The following is a 13,088-nucleotide window of genomic DNA, read 5'->3' on the forward strand; positions in this document are numbered from 1 at the left end:
TCTCTGGGACATCCCTGTTGCCTTCTCTGCACAGGAATGAAGCCCGATCTTCCCTTGAATCTGTGTGTCTGGATAAACATTGCTGAAAACTCTGTGTGAGCAATTCCTTCCCAACCAGAGGAATGGATGCAACCCTGGGACCAGAATGCTGCAAGCAGCAGGAAATGTGGACATGTTAATGGGAAATAACCATGGCACTGAGCCACTTTAGACCCTTCTCTGATTCCCCTCTAAGTTACAGCAAATTCAGCTGGTTCTCAGAGCTACACTTTATCTCCCCTTTGGGAGGTTTCTGGGTCAGCTGTATTAAAATACATTTATTCTTAAGGGGGTCAGTAATCTGACACAATAGTGATGCATGAGTGAATGGGGACAATACATAAATTTCTAACAGTGCAGAAAGAAGAATTCTGGAGTTTTGCTATCTGTAGAAACGGAGCATGGGCTCTGTCACTTCATGTCACGACAGTCAAATTAAACAAATGCAAGATGACAGGAGGAAAAGAAACAAAGGACTTCTATCCAATTACTTCCAGAAGCATATTAAATTATGGGGGCACTTGCTTTTGTGTTAGCAAATAAGTATTTAAATGGACCTAAAATTCTTCATATTCTGAAACTTGGGTTTATCTGCATAGGAGAAATGGATGCTGTGGACACTTGCTCCTGAAAGGGAAATGGAGGACAGACAGCACCTTTGCCAGAGGCTGTAGGTTGCCATGGCCAGGAACGGTGTTGAGAAGAGCAGTAGGGGCAGTGAGAACACCTGGGCATCTAGTTTTGGATGCCTCCATCACCACTGCCAAAGCAACTACTTGAGGGTATCACAGGAGCCCTTGAGATGAAGATACCAAGCAATAGCTCAAGTTTTCTTTTTACAGCAAGGGACTGACACAAGCCACATTTAAGTCATTTGAAAGTCCATCCTGACTAGGAAAAGGTGAGCATGGACCTGCCACTCTGAGATGATCTCAAAATCAAAGTGATCTTTTTGACCAAGTCTGTGAAAGGCGAACTTGGTCAATGCAAATGTTCCTTATCAGAAATGTGATTTGTAAAGACAAATCATGGCAACCTCTGGCCTGTCTGACGTGCTGCGCTCTGGCGAGTGGTCAGAGCAGGCTGCAGCAGGGCTGAAATGCGTCACGGTGAAACGGGAGCGTGAGTCAAAGACACTTTCCCCTGGGTGCACACAAGGAAGAGGAAGGTGAAAGTGTCAGGAAACATCAGGACACTCAGGAGAGAGAGAAAGCAGACACTGAAAGACAGATGTGAGTAGTGATAGATCATGATTGGATGCTTTCCCAGAGTGCAGGTAGCCACCCACTGCCACAGCCTGGGTACCTGCCTGAGTAACCCATGAAGGATCCAGCAGGAGATGGCCCCAGCCCGGCTTGCATGGACAAGCCTTGGGAGCTCCAGAGGGAAGGTCAGTACCTGGGAGCCGGGGGCTCCATGCCAGGACAGGAGTGCAATCCCAGTGAGGTGAGGAGAGGTGCATTCCTGAGGGAGCAGAACGGCACTGCCACAGCTTTTGGGCCATCTCCATCTCCCCCAGAATTAAACAAGGAAAGCAAAAACGACAGCTGAGGAGGGTGGAGTGGGTGGAGCCCCATATTCCACCCACCTCTGGGCCATCCTGGCCAATGCTTCTCCAGCTATCTGTTTTGCAGGCGGTGCAGGTGCAGTGGTGGGTCACAAGCAAAGGGAACTTGCAGTTGGCCAATGTCTCCTGTGCAGGAAATGAGCAGAAGGCCAAGGAGCAGCTTCGACTCTTCTCTGGAGAAGCAGGGAGGGCAGCAGGTAAAGAATGCCAGGGCAGAACACCTGCATCAGACCTCTGCAGCCTTGGCCAAATTCTAGGCCTATTTAGAAATTGTTCTCCCATGTTACTTCTACCTGTGCAAGACCAGAGGAGTCCCTGTTTAAGGAGAACTGCAAAGAGCCTCTTTGGATCACAAACCGGCATGACCAGACTCTTATATTGTTGAATATTGAGGGAGGGAGGGAGGTAGGGAGGGAGGGAAGAAAATAAGAGATGGCCAAATTCCTTTGTCACATACCCTGCTCTAAGTCCAGAGTAATTACATTAAATGTAATGAGCCTCCACACTTCCTTCCCCACTCCCACATGGGAGCAGTCATTTGTTGCTGGCCAATTCCTGCAGCAGCCAATGTCCTCACCTACTGCATTGGCAGAAGTCTCTGGCCAGAGAACCACAGAGAGGAGCAAAAGCTGCTGCCTTGCCCTGCCTTCTCCTCCTCTTCCTCTTCGCCCAGGGAGAAAAGAAACACTGCCCCTCTGTTAAGGCATCTAAAAAACAAACATTAATTTTGTCTACAGCCAAGCTATCTGTGACTCTCAGTGGTGCTGCCAGTCCCAGTTCCCACACTGATTCACCACTCTGCACCATCTTCTTCTCCATCTACCTGAGGGAGGTCCTTCCCCAAAGAAACAGTTCAGTAGTTCCTTCAGAGCAATGCCAGCAGGCCTCCTGCAGGCTGGTGGTGGCCAGCTGCACTCAGCTCTCCAGAGCCACAGGCTGGGAAAGCGGGGAAACCATGGAAAGAGAGGCCTCGTTTTGGCTAAAGGGATGTGGTGAAGAGAAGAGGTGTAAGAACAGGAAGCAGAACAGTCTGGCAGTGCTTCAAGCAACATTCAGTTTCCTAGACCCCAGGCAAAGGCTTTCCTGCCAGTCCAGGTCACCCCACTGCAGCCCACACAGAAAGATGCTGGGCATCATGAAAGCATCTTGCCACCCTGGCAAGTCTCCTCCAGGTGCAGACACAGAAGACCACGAGCAGCAGATAGAGATGATTAATCTTCCCACTTTGTGCGCCACAGGTCTGATCCCTGTGGGGCTGGTTGCCTGCGCTCCTCATCACCTGGGGATTTTATGGAGCTGCACCTCCCAGACAGGAAGTCTGCTCCAGGGAGCCATGAAGCCATATATAACAACTGCACGTTGCTATTATTAACTTGAGCACCTGGAGGAGGTGACAGCAAAGGCCTTATGGAGGTGATGAGTAGCTGTATTTAAGCCTATCAGTTTCACCAGAGGAAGTTTAGGGGCCTTGACATAAGAGCAAAGCTGCCTTCAGCACCTGGGCCTCCTCTCTGCTTTTCTTTCCCAAGCAGGCAAATATTTTCAGGCATGTAAATGAACTAACTCTTTTGTGCTCAATCCCACTCCGCATTTTAAAGCATCAGGGTTGGGATGCATCCATGCTCAACACAAAGCAAGGGAGGGAAAGAGGTGAGATGCAATTCCACCCTCCCCCCCAACAGCAACATTTGAGAAGAAAATCCTCCAGGAAAAAAAAAATAAAACAACCCATGTTACTGCTTTCTTCTGATGGTGCAGGCTGATTTGTGCTGTCTGTAATTGTAATCAAAGTTAATTTAATCCTGGTGTGGAGGTTGCTGAGCAACTGAAGACATTTATCCAGAGGAGACAGGGGCTGTAATCATGTCACCTCCAGTGAAGTTGGTAGGGCAGCCACATAACACTGCTAATGCCCAAGGCAGAGAGCTGTGGGTCACAGGAAGACATTGGTATTCATGGTAGGCACAGAAGCCAAGGGAAAAGCACTAAGGTTATACCAAAATTGTGCTTTCTTCCATAATACAGACAGATTGGATCAGATTTGGAATAAGGCCCTATATAGGCACCACACATGAAGGCACAACTTCCCTGAGGATGAGCAGAGAGTGCCTGTCTGGCTTACAGACACGTGGCTGTAAGCAAAAAGGTGCAATGCCAGGAAAATGGTCAGTCAAGCCAGTCTGTGTCACAGGTGGCCCCCTGATGCTGCCTTTCCTCAGAAATCCCATTTTTCCCCCAAGAAGCTATAAGTCCTCTGTCTCCAAACTGAGAGCACGGGGCTGTGCTGTCGCTGCCAGCGCCTCGAGGAGTCAAGGCTGGGCATCCAGCAGCAGCCAGAGCCCGAGGGAGCCACCCAGGGAAAGCGCGGAGCTGGCTCCCTGCTTCCGTCATTGGAGAAGGATGGGAAGCTCCAGCACTGCCGGAGAAGCTCCTCTGAGCTCGCTAAGAGCCGGCCTCCAAGGCCCCTGCTGAGCCATCATCAGGGCCATTTGCCGATGATGAGGAGATTTCCCGAGGTCGCCCGGTGGGCACCTGCTGCTGCCAGGGGCCAGCCTGATTAAGTGGTTCAGCAGGGAAGGAGGGGTCCTGCCATCAGCGCCTCAGCAATCAAGGAGGATTTTTTTTCCCCCTCTGCTTTTTCTTTTTTTCTTTCTAATTATTATTTTCTCCAGAACCAAAGAGCTTTTGTGAAATTTAAAGGCCTGTGGGTGCACCAAGGGCAGGAGGAGGGTGGCAGCCTACCAGGGAAAAGGACCAAAAAGTGGTGGGATCCCAAGCATGCTAAGTGGCTCCTTACCCCAGCTGCTTCCTCCTGTCGGACCCTTTTCCTTTGGAAAAGTAGGTACTGCAGAGCCACCAGAGTCCATCTCCTCCTGTACTGTCCAGGCTGTCTCTGAAATAGCAGTTACAGGGGGAAAAAAGCAATTATTTTCCTTTTTTTAAAAGGCACGTTGGGTTTCTAGCTGAGAGGAGGAGCAGCTTGATGACTTAGGAGATTGTGGCTTTTCAAAGCAGGGCTGTGCTTCAGTATGTTGAAGTGACCAAAAACTTGGACATATGTCAGGAAAAAAACGATGCCCTGAGCAGTAACATTGTTGCATGTCAGACCTTGTGAAACAGTGACAATTCAAGCCAGCCAAAGCAGGAGAATGGAGCAGGTAAAGCCTAATTTCAAGGTTTCCCAAAGACAGGTTTTTCAAAATTAGAAAAGCCATACAAATTTATTTAGCCTTTTACTTTGTGCTGAAAAGTTTGCTACCTTTTCCATAATTATGCTCTTTTTCATAGAATTCTTTAGGTTGGAAGAGGTGTTTAAGACCATTGAGTCCAACTCTTAACCAGACATTGCCAAGTCCATCCCTAATCCATGTTCCTAAGTGCCACATCTACACGGCTTTTAAATACCTCCAGGGATGGTGACTCAGACACTTCCCTGCGCAGCCTGTTCCAAGCCTTGACAAACCCTTTTGGTGAAGAAATTTTTCCTCACATCCAGTATAAACCTCCTGTGGTGCAACTTGAGGCCATTTCCTCTTGTCCTATCCCTTGTTACCTGAGAGAAGATACTGACATCCACCTCATCACAACCTCCTTTTAGGTTGTGATGCTTTGTGCCCAGAATGGGCAAGATTGGGTCATTTGTTTTCAATGCATAACAGCCGTCTCTCCTCCTTCATCTCACCTTTCAGGGAGTAAAGGCTGGAAGTGCATGACATACTGGGTATTTACCTGCCCACCACCCATCCTAGCACCCTCCAAAATGTGCCCATTCCAGGTGGATGTGGCTCTTCCTCACAGGGAGAGGTTGTGCTTCTGCTTGCCAGCCAGGGTATTTGCCAGTCCCCACTGCTCATTTGCTTTGCTTCAAGCGCTTGGTGGTGACAGCAACACTGAGAGTTTGCCTGCCCTGGGGAGTGCCAGGGAAGCTTCAGAGTTCTGTGCCAAGCCAGCCAGGAGAAATGAACCAGCCACACTGTGCTGGGCTCAGGGCATGCAGAGCTGTTCCTCCTCAGGAAACCCTGAACAGAAGGGAGGGGTGAGGCAGTGCTGAGATGTGGTTGTCAAAAAAAAAGGGAGAGTGAGCAAAAACACAAATTAAAAAAAAAATCCTGAGCAATTTTCTTCTGGGAAAATTAAGATGCAGTTTTCATTAAATCCCATACCTCTTGGGTTGTCCAGGCTTTAGTTTCACACCCCAGTTTTGGTCAGTCCTGGTGCCCATTGTTCCAAATATGAGACCTTTTGGATCAGTTCCTGAAAGGAAATGGAGAGATGAAGAAATGCAATGCATTTAATGAAATCCCACCATGGAAGCAAAAATATTTTTTGATGCACAGCCCTGCACAGGACTGTTTTCCATTTTCTTCAAGGGAAAACCCCTCTGAAGCCCCACCACTTTTCTCCAGTGTTTTTTGGCAGAAGGTGGTCCAGCAAGGCTCCCATCCTAATCCATTCCTGGGGGTTTGAGCTCTTGCACAGGCCCTACCTATGCCTCATGGGTGAAGTTTTCCCAAGGGGACTGAGAATACAAGACCTACAGGGATTTCACCCAGGCAGAATGTTGGGTATCACAGTCTAACTGTGTGGCACATTCCAGATCTCTTCAGCTCCGTGTTGCTCAACAGGGAGAGAAGTGAACCAGCCAAAGCATTCCCCTTCCCACAAGGAGATTCAAAGCCAGTCCCCAGGCTTTCAAGTTTACAATTATTCCTATGTTACAGGCTTTCTTTTTTTTTCTTTTTCTTTTTCTTTTTTTTTTTCTTTTTTCTTTTTTCTTTTTTCTTTTTTCTTTTTTCTTTTTTCTTTTTTCTTTTTTCTTTTTTCTTTTTTCTTTTTTCTTTTTTCTTTTTTCTTTTTTCTTTTTTCTTTTTTCTTTTTTTTCTCTCTCTTTTTTTTTTAAGATAAAGGAAATATTAATTTCATGCTTGGCTTGGTTCTCGAGCAGGAGCATTCTCCCTTCTGCACTTTTTTCTTCACATCAGGAGCTGCTGAGCCATTTCCTCTCCCTGGGGCCATAGGGATGGGCTGCAGACAGTTTTTATGCCATGTGGTTGTTTAGCACCAGCATGGAGGCAGCAACCCACCTCCACCTCCAAATCTGACCCCTTGTGCTGACTGGCGATATCCCTGTGCTGGAGCCACACCACTGCATAAAATGTTTGGGAGAAATGCAGCATGTCTCAGTTTTGTTTTAAACCATGTTTCCTGTGATATAATCCAAAGTGTTATTTGATCATGCTATTTATATTATTTTCTGGGTTTTTTTCCTGAATAATTGCCTCAAAAATCTTCAAACTTACAGAGCCTTGGATGGTCCATTTGCAAAAATAAATCTATGTTGTATGCATGCCAAGAAAAATAAAATATTTATCTCTTTCTTAGTTTTTCTAAGTGGTGTTTGTTCCTAACACCTTTAAAGCCCTCTGGTTTTCTGAAATTTCTTTCTTTAAGTCAGTGAGTACAGAGAAAGCAAATGCAGAAGCAGCAGTTTCAGTAGCTGGCAAGGCTACTGAAGATTTATGCTGACATACACGCTGTGCCTATGGCTGAATTAATAGTGCCACTGAAGCATTTGTATTTTCTGGGCTTTTTCACTCTGACATTAGAAATGGAAGCACAGCCACACCTGCACACAAGGAGTGTGGATGGAATGTATATGGAATTCATCTGCAATTCTTCCTTATTCTTTAAATTAAATCACTGTTGAGGTTAAAGATCCAGAAATATCATCCAAGTCCCCTTTTTGTCTCCTATATAGGTGAGAATTTGTCTTTCTGTGGAACTGGTCTTCAGACCAGTTTTATACCAAGATATTTTCATTGTCTTCAGTAAAGTTTATCTTCATTCATCTCAATATATCTGACAGCAGGATCTAGCCCAGACTGAAGAATTTCATTTTTCTCCTAAAAATTTTATTGCTTTTTATTTTAATAAATACTGAACTAGAAATATTTTCTTCCACTGAAAAATATTGATAAATAATTTTCTTCTTTCACCTCCAGAATTCAGTGTATTTCGGAGCCAGAATTCAGCTTCCCACACAGCAACATGAACCACTTGGAGATGTCAAGCAGTCTATTCATTGTTCAGATTGTATTTTGATGCTGCTCAGAGTTCCCAGGTAAGAAAATACATTCAATCATTTATAGCTGTGAACCAGAGCAAAAAACTAGTGACTTAAAGGGAAAAGAAGGAAGGAAAGAAGAGATGTAGGTTGTTAAGTGAAGGTGGAGAGCAAAACAGATGAAATTGATAAAGTGGAAAGCTATATTATTCACTCCAAGGCTCCATTTAGTCCCTCTGGCCTGGTAGTTTCAGCAAAGTGAAACTCTTACTGGAATCAATACTGCTATCATTTCGCAAAATTACAGTGGTTTGAACAGAAAACTAGTTATAAATCAACTTCGTGCATGGACAGCCGGAGGAAATACTTCATGCTTTGAAGATTTGGGCACTTCAGAACTAGTATAGAGGATCTTGGCTCTCCAAGAATCCGTATTTACTGCGTTTATTGGAAATAGAAGCTGCTGTTGCATATTCAAACAAGTCAAAATAGCAATGTGAAAAAAGACAGTGCCTTCATTTTAATCTGATGAGAAAAGAGTGTGCTTGATTTAAATGAAACTCTGGTATTTGGAGATGGTCCCATTCTCTGGCACTCACTAGGAGTTCCTTCACACTAGGCTAGGAATGTGTCCTCAGTGCTTCTTTTTCATATGCCTAGCCTAGATCCCATAGATTTTGAGGGATTTTTGCATCTCACCACTTTCAGCTTAATGACTCAATAGACTCTATATGGATAAAGCCTTTCGAGTCTTTGCCACAGAAAGATGTCCAGCCCTCAGCTTCCAGGGAAAGGGACTGGACTTAGACTGACCTTGTCTTCAGTATTTTAGGAACATACGTTTAAAAATCCTTCAAAGAAAAGCATTAAAAGCTGATGCCCACCTCAGGAAGATTTCACTACATTCTTCTGTGTTTTCTTTAATCATTCTGAAATTCAACATTTTTCGTAATTCTTGTTTTCCAATAAAGCTATGTCAAATGGCAAGAAATTATCTGTGTGGGTGCTGGAAGCTTCAGAGATATAATGCACAACAGGAAAGAAGTAGGGAAAGAATGTCTCCACACCTAATTCCTTGGTCTGTGCAGAATAAACGTCAGCCACAGCTCCATGACCATTGACTGACCAATGCATTAAGCCTGAGGGGCTCTTAGTCATCCCTGTTACTGCTGGAACCCCTTTTCTCTTTTCCCATGAGGCAGAAAGGGGTGGCACTGGGGCTAGAGCAGAGCTGGGAAGGGTGCTGGAATGAGGCAGCCCTGCTTGTGAAACCACCCCAAAGCCTGAAAACATCCCAGGTTTCTAAACTACAGCTTCTAGCAGAGCTCTGTCTTGAAGTGACAGACCTCTGGATGTGGTTGTCTTTGCTCAGCCCTGCTTGCAGTGAAAAGGCCAGTCCACTGTGTCCTGACTGGGTGCTGCCAAATTGAAGAGGTGGAGATACAGCATTTGTTAATTTGGGATTGCATCTGAGGTAACTCTCTGCTTGTTTTCCCTCTAAGGTGCTTGAGAAACACACATTCGTGCACATATCTAGGCATCGTACGGCTGTAATTATTTCTATTGGTTTCCCCTATCTCTTGCATTTAGTGCACTGGAATTTTCTCTTAATTTTGTCAAATATTTCTGGAAATTGCTTAGCTAAATTTGAATTCATTAAAGACAGCAATCATCATTATTTGATAAATAGCATCATTAAATCCATTACACAATAAAATATTGCAAATAAGGGCACAAGTAAATATTTGCAAGAGTATTCACACTGTATTTCCTCTCCTGGCATTTTGAAAAGCTCTTTTATTGTCTCACAACAGAATTGCCAAGTAGCTACAAATGCTCACGCATCATCTGCAAGCAAGGGAGAAAGAAGGCTGCTGTTTAATAAAATTTGATTCATCCAGTCAGGGAAGGGAGGGAGTAACGTATGATGTGGAGAGCCAATTGGGTAGCATGTGTTCTGACAATTAACACCAACCAATTTATTAACAAGACACAAATAATAATCTGTAATCAAAAATAATTCAAGTGACTGAGGTGAATAGACACACTTGAGCCGTGACCTGTTCTTTACTTCATTGGCATGAAAAGGGTGGGCTGAGGGTATTGGGTGAAGGACTCAGCTCAGTTTCCAGATATTTAGAAATCTGGAGAATGGCAGGGCAGGCTGGGAAGTGCCCCAGGAGAGGCAGGGTGACTCTGGGCAAGGAGGGGAAGAGCACCTGCCTGAGAGTCTTGGGGTCATATGGAGAGGACCTCATGGGACCCCACTGAAATTGGTCCTCACCTCTAGATTGCTCTTCTACTGCCAGCTTCCCACTGCCCCTCTGAAAAGCAAGCAGAGAAGATGAAAATTGCCTACATCTTCAAAGAGGGTTCAAGGGCAGCAATGGCTCTGTGGGCCCCTTCTCCAGCTGCCTGTTTGTGGTGCTCCATACTCTGTTGCTGCTATCCCAGATGCAGGCACCCACCTGCAGGGACATCCATCCTGTGAAGAGGGGTGGAAGGCAGTGACAGGATTTTACAGCTTATTTCAGCCAAAGAGTCACACTTTGGATCCGAGGCACTAGTAACAGTGAGCAGCCAGGACACTTCCCTAATGCTTAACAAGTCAAGCTCTGCTGCGCTGGAACCGAGTCAAGGAGGCAGGAACCATTTAATTAGACCAAAGCAACTGACAGCCACTGTGCCGTAAATCTTCCCTTGCTGCCTTTGAGGTCTCTGGCCCTCTGTGACTTAATAGTAAATGATATCTCAGTGATGGGAGAGAAGGGAACAAACATGCCTCTGCCTGTTGCTCTGATGGAACAGGACAGCAGGACTTGTAAGGGATCAGCTCACAGACCAGAGTAACAATGGGGGGCTTCTACCCAGGTTTTCTACCCAGCTATAAGATGATGATCACAACAAAAAGAGTCTATTAGAGACTCAGCTATGGTTTTGTGCATAAGGAGGAGTGAAAACACCTCTGCTAGCATGTTTGCAAAACCCCTCTGCTGACCTGAACCAGTCCTTTCCATAGGCTGCTCCATCAACACCAGTGCTGGCACCAAGCTGAAAATTTGTATTTGGGTAATAATGGCAGTCTGGAAAAGCATTGGTATCTGGCCTGATAGTTATGTGGGATTTCTTTTCCCAGTCTATTTCCTCTGTGTCTGACAAAGAAATTAGGATAGGAGTACAAGTATGCTGATGGAATTTGATGAATACTGATGTAAGGACTATTCTCCCCTACCATACTTACTCTGAGGTATATTAAAGCAGATGTGTTCACCTAATTGCTTAAAACAGTGAGCAGCAGGCATTAATTACTTGCAAATGGCAATAAAATTGTGCCTACTGTAAGTCAGGAGTGGATCAGAGCTAATAGCCTCACAAGAAACAGAAAGGACTGACATCTCCAATAAACAGGTCCCTGACTTGTCTTCTCTTTAGCAGCAGCTCATTCCTTCAGATCCCATGTCCTGTCTTCTTGCTGGGAGGCAGAGCAATTTTTAAATATTCACCAATCAGCATTGCAGACTGAAGCTCTGTCCTCAAAAAGCAGCCTCACGGCTCACTCCTGGCCTCTGCTGAGTGGTCTGGCTCCTCTTGGCACTCGTGTTTCCCGTGTTCCTGGCAGCAGAAGTCTCCGCCTCAGCATCATTTCCACCTGCTTACTCCTTTCCATGCCATGCAAGGACCATGTGAGCATTAGAGGGATGGTTGCTCAGTTTCCTTCCAGATCTATTTCCATTCTATAGGGGCATTTTCTTTCATTGATTCCCATGAGTCCATATCTCGCCAGGGTTGATAGCAGTGCAGATATCCCCTCGGGGTTGTCACTGTGTGGATTATCTCCTGGCTGTCTCCCATCTGCCTTCTGGGGAAGCCTTCAGTGGCTGAGCTGGGTAGGGTATCATCTTTTAGCAGTATTTGGGACCAATCAGCCTCTCACTTCTTGCCTGCTGACAGACTCCCATCTCTAGGTCAACTTTACTGAAACTTTATTTCGAGATCAGATACTGACTTCACAGCATATGTAAGGGCATTTCAAGATTTGGACTCTCTCCTGCCTTCCTTTTTTCTTATTCCTGATGTGACATTTTATGACAGCACCCAGACAGTACTCAGGACACTGTGGTCCAGAGAGGTCCAACCCTGGAAGAGCATCACCTTCCCTGCCCCAAATCACCCATGCTGCAAACTGCTGGCAAGGAAGTGAGCTGCAGGGATGCCATTCCACTGCTCAAGAGATGCCCCACTGTGAGGCTGCAGGCATGCCATGGCTCTGGTGCTCTTGCTCCTGTCCTGCTTCTCCCACTATGTGGCATTTTCACCCATACATTATGTTTATGCAACCAAGCCACAATACCTTTTGTGGGGAATTTTTTTTTGAGTCTCCTTCCTCAGGCCAGCACTCTTCCCACACACACTTCATTTTTGCTTGGCACCTAAAGTCATTCTCTTGAATTTTAGAATCTCATGAGAGCTTCTACCAACTGAGGACAGAAGGTATCTGCTCATCACCCACTGCCATGGCTGCTGGCATTCACCTACCCTTCAGCTCCTTCCCACAGTATCCTTCCAGCCCACAGAGCTTCCCAAGGGCTCCTCCTACCCTGCTGCCCTCAAAGCCCCTCTCTCCCAGCCTTGGCCCCTTCTCTGCACCTCACCACCCTTCCCCACACCTCTGAATCACACTGACTCCCACTCTAGTGCTGACCCATCCAGCATATCAAGAATTTCTCTGCAAGTCACTGAGTCACCATTTAAATCTGATATTAAATTTTCCTTTCAACCTTTAGCCAGTGCATTCCTTATCCCATAAGGCATTCAGTAGATACAGTGCATTCAGGCAGATATATATATATATATATGTATATGAAGGAGGGGTGCAATGTTGCAATGCATAAACCATCACCTCTTGCCATGTCTCACTACATTTTTCCTGTTTTTTTCACTGGTGGCCTTATATAAAATGATTTGCAATTACCATGTGGGTTAAATTATAACCTTTCAAGGCAACCTTGCTGAGAAGGGTGCAGAACGATCAAGCCCTCTGCCTTGTAATGGTCCATTTTTGAGTTCCTGAAGTTATATGTGCCTAATGCCACTATACCCAATTGTGCAGAGGACATTATTCTAGTACCTGGCTGGAGGCACATGGGGAATAAGGAAAACCTGCCTTGTCCACTACTGGAAAAACATAGCCTGAGCACTTGCCTTGCCTGGGATTTTGGCTACTCCTGGACGGGTTAGGTTAGCCCAGTCCCTAAGCTGCAGTGTTATGAAAAAAAAAAAAAAAGTATTGCAGGAAGGCAGGAAATAAGGTGGAGGCAGCCAGGGGAAGGGCTGCCAAGGTCTGGCACAATGGGCAGGACCATTAAATGTGGTAGAGCAGCATCAATGGGGGCAGTAGGAGGGTGCAAAGGGTAAGGC

The 13,088-nt window shown here is 45.8% G+C and overlaps 1 long non-coding RNA gene across 1 annotated transcript; it reads left to right on the forward strand.

Annotated features, from left to right (window-relative positions):
* Positions 1–2,858: 2,858 nt before the first annotated feature.
* On the forward strand, positions 2,859–9,146 carry LOC137483049 (uncharacterized). Its single transcript, XR_011004330.1, has 3 exons — positions 2,859–3,019; positions 7,609–7,727; positions 8,421–9,146. It is a non-coding gene; the product is annotated as an uncharacterized lncRNA (long non-coding RNA).
* The last annotated feature ends 3,942 nt before the right edge of the window (positions 9,147–13,088 follow it).

This window comes from Anomalospiza imberbis, chromosome 1 (genome assembly GCF_031753505.1).
Source record: "Anomalospiza imberbis isolate Cuckoo-Finch-1a 21T00152 chromosome 1, ASM3175350v1, whole genome shotgun sequence".
NCBI classification, from domain to species: domain Eukaryota; kingdom Metazoa; phylum Chordata; class Aves; order Passeriformes; family Viduidae; genus Anomalospiza; species Anomalospiza imberbis.